Consider the following 8310-nt stretch of genomic DNA (forward strand, 5'->3'; position numbering starts at 1 on the left):
AATTTTGGCCAAATTTTACGTACAACATTGCTTCAGTTCATTGGGGTTTGTTAGCGTTTGTTTAGTAGCATCCCTTTTTAAAGTCAGATGACAGCACTTCAGTCTTCTTAAGGCCAGCACTTTGACTGGGCCATGGCAACCCTTAGTTCATTTCTTTTTTAGCTGTTCTATTGTAGATTTGCTGCTGTGTTTGGGAAAATTATCTTCTTAAAGACCCAGTTTCAAGCGTAGCAGTCGGACACATAGCCTCACATTTGACTCTAAAATACTTTGGTATACAAAGAAGATCATGGTCAACTCAATGACAGCAAGGTTCCCAGGTCATATGATTCCAAAACAAACCCAAATCATCTGCCCTTCACCACCTTGCTTGACAGTTAGCATGAGGTGTTTGTGCTGACGTGTTTTTCAGTGCTGTGTAATATGACCTAACATCTCCATTTCTCATCTGCCCGAAGAGTTATTCAGATGCAAATATAGGTTGTCCTATATCCTTTTTATAGAGGACAGAGACCCTGGGAACAAGCCCAAAAAAGCCATTTTTGTTGTTATGTATTTAGTTTGTACTGTCATAAACTTAAAGTCTAGCATGCTACCTGAGGCATGTCCTGCAATTTTTCTTGGCATTGCACAGTTGGGCTTAGGGTAAATTTAAAGGGATGTTAACTGCGTCTAAAATCGGCAGCTGTCTTAAATGTTTTCCTCTTACTAATGATATGTTGTACTGTGGATTGATTGGAAATGACCTTCTAACTCCTCTCAGATTGATAGGCTGCAACAATTGCTTTTCTAAGATCATTACTAAAGTCTATCCTTGCCATTGTTTTCCTGACCAGCTAACTGCCAAAACTCCTGCATTAATAGAGGTGATCATGTTTGCTGATGAACAGTTAATTGAGTGCATTCTAAGTGTACTTTGAAGTTGGCTTTGTTTTTGATTCGAGAATAATGAAAGAATTATGAATCCACAAGCCTTTTTTATTGTGATCATATATATATATATATATATATATATATATATATATGAATTAAAAGAGGGCATACTTACTCTTAACTGTAGTTCAGTATATGTGTGTGTGTTTGCAGGACATTGCTTCCTAATACATGAATTTTCCTCAATGAAATTCACCCGTCTTGTGTTTTGATTGAGCTGAGCTTGGAAAAAACAAAGACCCCACATCCATTTCCATTTCTTCAGCTTCCTTAGCCTTCTTGTGAGATTGTTTCCTCCAGTCACCTCCCAGACTTCCTGCACTCCATTCCCATATTCCGTTTCTCATCAGGATGAGTGCTGATCCTGCAGATACATCTTTGTTTTTGCAGAAAGTTTTTCCCCCTTTTTGTAAGACTCCAACAGTTGAGATTAGAGACAGAGGACACTGAGCTTGCCATTTCTTTTAAATTAAACACTCTTTACATTAACCGTGCACCAGTATTTGATTCAAAAGTGATTTTATAACCACTGAATGAGACATAGTACTGATTTGTGTCCAATGAGAATTATTTGTTGAATTTCAGTTCTGATATATTAAATGTGTGGTTGTTTTATTCAGATCACCAACTGGCCAATCACAGCACTTTGGGCTTCTGGGAAAAGGAGCAGCCAAGCAACATCTGTTTAGACAGTTAAACATTACATTAAAGAGTAATTAACTAAACTTTATATAATTCCTCTACTTCATTCATGAACTTGTTTCTAGGTAACAGTTCTCCCAGTCAGGTGTCAGTTTTGTAACAGCTCATTGTACAGAGAAAAATATCCTGTTGCGTTTGCTTTCAGCCAGTCATAAGCTTGTCTGCCATACTGGCTCTGATCTGACTTATCTTATACAAGGGAAGAAGCTTTCAGTTCACTCATAGACAAAAAAAAATGGAGGAATGACAACAACTTGAAATGGACTGAAATAGTGACAGCTTATATGTTTGGTCACACCTATTTACTGTAGTGCATCATCTACAGTAAATAGGTGTACTTAAAACCCTCTTATGACCAGAATTATACATAGGCCAGCTGAATTTATTCTGGCTTTTGCTGTTTAAAGTGCAAAACAAAAACCTTTCGCCAATCCCGTCTGCGCTGACGGCATCAGTTCTGGAATAATGGAGCCGTAGCCAAGCCCATTCTTCTGTAGACCCTCCAACCAGTAAATAACATAAATTATCTGAAATTCTGGTACACAGGTGTGCTAACTTCCTGTTGATTGCACATTAATAAAAAATAGGAACGTTGTTTAGAGCACAACCAACAGATAGGTTGGCTGCTCATGTGTGCCCCTTTCTAGTGCCACCCAGGGCAACATCCCATGTGGCCCATATCAGAAACTACCACTGGATGGCATTGTAATAAGATAATTAATTACATTCAATATGAATATGAATGCAATATTAATATTAATACCAGACATCTAATACCCAAGTGTTGTACAGCACATCCAGCACAGCATTTGTGGAAAAACTGTGATGAAGAGGGAAACCAGTGGAGCAGGCCTTTTATTACTTCATTACCCCAAAGTGCACCTCTAACTCTGACCCCTATTGTTGATGCTATGAGCTGTAGAAAGATTTCAGTATTACTATCCCAGTCCCTCTATATCCTCAATTTACCTACATATAAGAAAAAATCCTTTCATAAAAATTCCCCGGTGACAGTTACCATCATGTCTGCTTGCTCATCCAGATCATCCATTCTTATGCATTCTACTCTTTTGCTCATCCTACAGGTGTTCCATTGAATTTATCTCTATGGACAGCGATGAGTATTGGAGAGGGTTGATTTTGTGCCTGGGGAAAGGTTTCTTGTTGATTTGGCCTTTGGCTGACTGTAGATATAGGCAAGTTTGCGTGAGTAGGTATTGTCTTGTAGCCATTACCTGGCTTATAAAGAACAACGCACATTTTCCTTCATTGAATGGCATGTTTCCCTTTTCTCTCATTTTGTAAGATAAAATAAACAGGAAACCATGTTTTACTACTACTAATAAAAAAACCATTTAAAGATAGATAATAATTTAATTTAAATCCATAAATGTTTTTAGAAATAGCAAAAATATATAGTTTCAGGAAACTACATACTATTAGAAAAAACTGTTACCATCTGATGCACTTAGTACTAATTAGGCTAAAAAAGCAAATAATTGCCCCAACTCTTTGATGAGTCATTTTTTGATAAATTATGTTCATTCTTATAACCTGTCCGATTAATATCAGATCATTTTCTTTCAACAACTGAGCTAAATAATCCAGTTATGACTCAGAGTTACTCACACTTTCATCACTTTGCACATACACACATTAACAAAGGCTCTAAGGTGTCCCCAAGCAAAAAGGGACAGCTGGTCTTAAATTTATGCTCTGCGTTTTCGCAAAGAAATATCAAATGTCTTCAAAGTTTCCCCTAAACATTTGGAGAGATACATGCACACACAAACAATTACATGCACACGGTTACTCTTACAAGAAGATTACATGATAAAAAAGCAGCTAAAAAGCAGCCAAGTCAAAAGAACAATAAAACATTACAACTTTAGCAAGCTTAGTTTATACCCATATGAGCACGCAAATGTTCACAGCTCCCATCAAGTTTAGAAAAAATCTCTTATTTTTCTCAGACGTCTCCATCTTCCTGTGTCTCACTTTGGCCTTTCTCTACAGCACCTTTCTTTCTGCGTTCTTATGCAACCACATCTCATAAATAGAAAATGGATGTGTCACTCAATTATTGTATTCATAGATGAAATACACAAAAGGCTCAGGCGGAGGTGCATGCGGGTTTTCGAGCCTCTTTCCATTAACCTGCATGACTCATTCAGTCCATCTGCACAGCTGCTTAATACCACTGTATTTCGGTTTTTTTAATAGTTTGTTTAGAAGCTCAGAAATCAATAGACGGAATCTCTGTTCTCCCTCTGAAAACTGAAACCGATACATGTGCAAGCTTGAGCAAATATGCCCAAAGTGTAGCACACAAAAGGTGAGGGCGGAAGGATTGAGAGCTGGGAAAGGAGGCCAAAGAAGGTTGGCATCCGTTAATTTTCCAGAGAGGGAAGCGATGGGTTAGACTCACTGTTTTCTTTACATGTTCGCTTGGACATGCAGGAAAAATGGAGTGAGAAGCGGGGGACTGCTCCATTCACATGTTTGACATGTTTTTGTTGTTTTAGGTCCTACTGGAGTCAAATCAGTCCCAATCCATTATCTCTTTCTGCTTGGTTCTGTTTGCCTGATCCTTAGCCAGGTGGGGACTGTCTTGTACCTACCAGACTAAGGCTGTAGGTGCTGCTCCCAGAGAGTCGCCAACCCTGTTTATGGTCTGTGAATTGTTTTGCAGTCCGATTTTCGATTCACTGCAGGAACGTTTTTGCTGTACAACTCTTTGCTGTACAACTTGTTGTGCAACTACTTTTTGTTGTCATTCGGGCAGTAAGTCATCGCTTTTTTTCACTGTTTTTTTTACCACAGCAGTGTGCTTGGTCCCAGGCTCTTAATGAATCCCAGCAGTGTTAGTTACGCAGTTTACAGAAATGCAAATCCCCACTGAGCTCAGTTATCTTATCCAGATATGTGAAAGCTAAACACACAACATGTGTTAAACAATGTAAAAAATTTTTGCCACTGTGATTTAAGTAATTGAAACAAACTGATGATCTTCTGGTAACAAAAGATCTTTTTATTTTTTATTATGTTCTTTTTATGTTTTATTTTGCACTGGCTTCGCCAGGAGGAGTTTCAGTTCCAACACAATTATGGGTCAATACATACAGCACCCTCTTCCAGCGCCTAGTAAAGATGTGTACAAAAGCCTGGTATTATGTCTGTGTTGATTTCAGTGTTAATTCAGTTTTCTGTCAGAGGCCAACAGATTATAATATAAAATATAACATTTTAAAGGGTTCAAGAAATCACGCACAGCAACAATATTCCCAAGACTTTTGTAAGAACAGGCCCACAGCATCACAGGTCGACCACAATGCCATACCATATGGCAGGGCTTGCTGCTGAACTGCTCAATCTTAGCTTTTTAGGACAGTTAGAAAACTCCTCATTTACATTTTTAAGGAAAAGGAAAAGGCATAAGGCTTTTTGCCAACACGTCTCTCAAACAGCTAGCTGGCCTGCACAAGTACGTCTCAAAAAATCTGAATATTGTGAAAAAGTGTGAAAAAAAATTTTTGTCAATCAATTCAGAAAGTGAAACTGATGTTTCATATATATTTATTACACATGGAGTGAAATATGTCAAGCCTTTATTTCTTGTAATTTTGATTACATCTAGTAGTTAATGAAAACCCAAAATTCATTGTATCAGAAAATTTGAATATTGTGAAAAAGTTTAATATTGAAAACTCATGGTGTCACACCATAATTAACTAATTAACTCCCGAACCATAAAATAGTCTCCTAGCCTGGGTCAGAGGCTACACAATCATGGGGTGATTGCTGACACCCTCCAGAAGGGTAAGCCACCAAAGGTCATTGCTAAAGAAGCTGGTTGTTCACAGAATGTACCCAAGCATATTCATAGAAAGTTAAGTGAGAGGAAAAAGTGAGGCAGGAAAAAATACACCAGCAATAGGCATTACTGCAGCATTGAGAGGACTTTTAAGTAAAATCTATTGAAGAATTTGGGGGAGCTTCACAATGAGTAGTCTGAGGCTGGAGTCAATGCATCAAGACCCACATTCCTCATGTCTAGCCACTCCTGAACCAGAGACAATGTCAGAAGCTTCTTACCTGGGCTAAGGAGAACAACAACTGAACTGTTGCTCAGGTCCAAGGTATTCTTTTTAGATTAAAATAAAGTTAGCATTTTAATTGGAAATCAAGGTCCCAGAGTATGGATGAAGAGTGGAGAGACACAGAATCCACTTTGCTTTAAGTCCAGTGTGAGGTTTCCACAGTCAGTGATGATTTGGGGGGCCTTGTCGTCTGCTGGTGTTGGTCTACTGTGTTTGACTGGCCAGCAAACTCGGTCTGACCTGAATTGTTAGGTGTGCCAATTATTTATAAAAACTAAAAGTGCCATTATTTAATACAAAATGTTTGTAAATGTCCTAATGTTGTGTTGTCCGTAGATTTTAAAGCTGTATCTAATTATAGAACATTTTTTTGTGTGTGTTAATCAATCAGACGTTAGGAGTTATTTAATAGCTATAGTTTACATTAGTTCATAATGGAATGTACCACAGGAAATAGGATATAATTTAGTAAATAATAGTTATAAATGATTTAAACTCACAATAAATGCAACTTTTAATTAATGACTTATATATTATGTATTTTTAATAAATTATTAACACATGAATGTTTTGTAAATGTTTTTTATCTAATGTATCTATTAAAATCTTATTAAAATTGTCACACATAAATATTTATTTGGCCCTTGATTGCCAATAACAGACCAGAGCTTTGAAAAACACCATTATTTCTTAGCACTGCATATTTTCTTCAACTGAATGAATGTATCCAAATTTGTGGTGTGAGTTTATGCTACTACAGTAATTTTTTAAAGGCTTCTTACACATTGTGACCATGGGTGCCAATAATTGAGGAGGGACCTGTAAAATGGAGGTTGTGCTCTCAGGAGTTTTCCTGGTCTGGGAACAGCACTGTAATCCTCTCAGCGTGGGATCCAGGCTCATTAAAGTACACCGACCCTCTCACCCTGAGAGCATCCATCACCAGCTGAACTGTGACCCATTTCTGGGCGTGACCCTTTCGTTTTTAAAGACTTGCCTCCCTAGTCTATTATTCAATATCCTGGGAACTAAACCTAAAATACTACACTCATCCCAAGCACCAGCCACGCTCAGATTGAATGAGCTCCGACTCACAGATTTCCATTCATCTAAACATTTTTTAAGTAAACCCACTCATCTTTTGTTGCAGGGTCGGTGGGGGAGGTGGAGCATGTCCCAGTTTACATTAGAGGTGAGACACTACATCCTGGATTATCACAGCACTTTGTTAGACTTTTTCCTCACCAAGAAGGAAACCAAGTGTCTGATACCTTTTGTTTATTTCTGTTTGTCTCTCAGCAATAAAACCAGCAGGTTGAACTACGTGAACATTGGTGGAAAAGTGGAAAGAACCCATAAAATGTGGTGTGAAGCCCGGAGACTTTCATTACAGCTGGGAAATAAAACATCCGCCATCAGCAGTTTAGTTTAAAACTGACTAGAAAAAGAAAGAAGAAAACAAAGTGAGTTAGCTGTAGAGAACAAAATATGGTGCCTTACAACAAACACTATTCACAGCCTTTTGAGTTTTTAACATTTTGTCACTTTACGAAGCCAAACATCAATATATATTATTGAGATTTTATGCAATAGACCAACAAAAAATACTGCATAATTGTAAAGTGCAAGGAAAATGACACTTGCTTTCAGAATTTTTTACAAGTAAAAATAAGAACAATGTGAATTTCTTACAAGTAAAAATAAGAACAATGTGGTGTGTACAACCTTTGCCTATCTTGGTTTGATCCAAATCATCTCATTGCAGCTCTGGCTGCATGTTTAGAGACAATGTCCTGCCGGAAGGTGAAAGCCTGCCTATCTTCCCATCAGCTCTGATCAGCTCCTCTGTCCCTGCTGAACAAAAGCTCCCCCACAGCATGATGCTGCCACCACCATTTTTCACAGTGGCGGTGGTGTGTTCAGGGTGATGTTGGGTGTGGGTTTTTCTACATGCACAGCATTTTGCATATAGGCCAGACAGTTAAATTTTGGTCACATCTCAGAGACCCTGTTTACACATGGTTCACCGCTACATGGTTTGTGCAAAACCTTAAACAGGATTTCTTCTTTTATCTCTTGTATTTTGTAATCTTCTCTTTCTTCAGTACATTTTGGTTATCTGAACTTGATTTTTTTGTACATGGTAAACAAACATGCCACATTTCTCCATTTTTTATAAGTAAAATCCTTTCCTTCCACTTCACAATCATGCACTTTGAGATGTAATTCTATTTTTGCTGGTAAAGGAATGATATGCAAAACACTTTTTTGTTGATAAAAATTATTAGCAGCATATTATATATACAAACAAAACTCAATGAGGATCTGTTTTGTTTGTTTCTTCCCAGCATTTCTATGTGTGACAGTAACTGTTACTGATTTTTGTTTTCCCACGATACCATGAGACGTAAGAGGTAAGAATGATTACAGACTCTCATCTGTGACTTCAGCAGTGAAACATCAACAAGGATCAAGTTTCAGTCGTCCTGAAGCAGGAAGCTTCGTACAATCTGCCATACTTTCTAGAAGGCCCTGTCTAACCCGCCTTCTCCACACGCCCTACTCTCCTGCTCTC

Source organism: Girardinichthys multiradiatus, chromosome 8, assembly GCF_021462225.1.
Source record: "Girardinichthys multiradiatus isolate DD_20200921_A chromosome 8, DD_fGirMul_XY1, whole genome shotgun sequence".
Classification (NCBI taxonomy): domain Eukaryota; kingdom Metazoa; phylum Chordata; class Actinopteri; order Cyprinodontiformes; family Goodeidae; genus Girardinichthys; species Girardinichthys multiradiatus.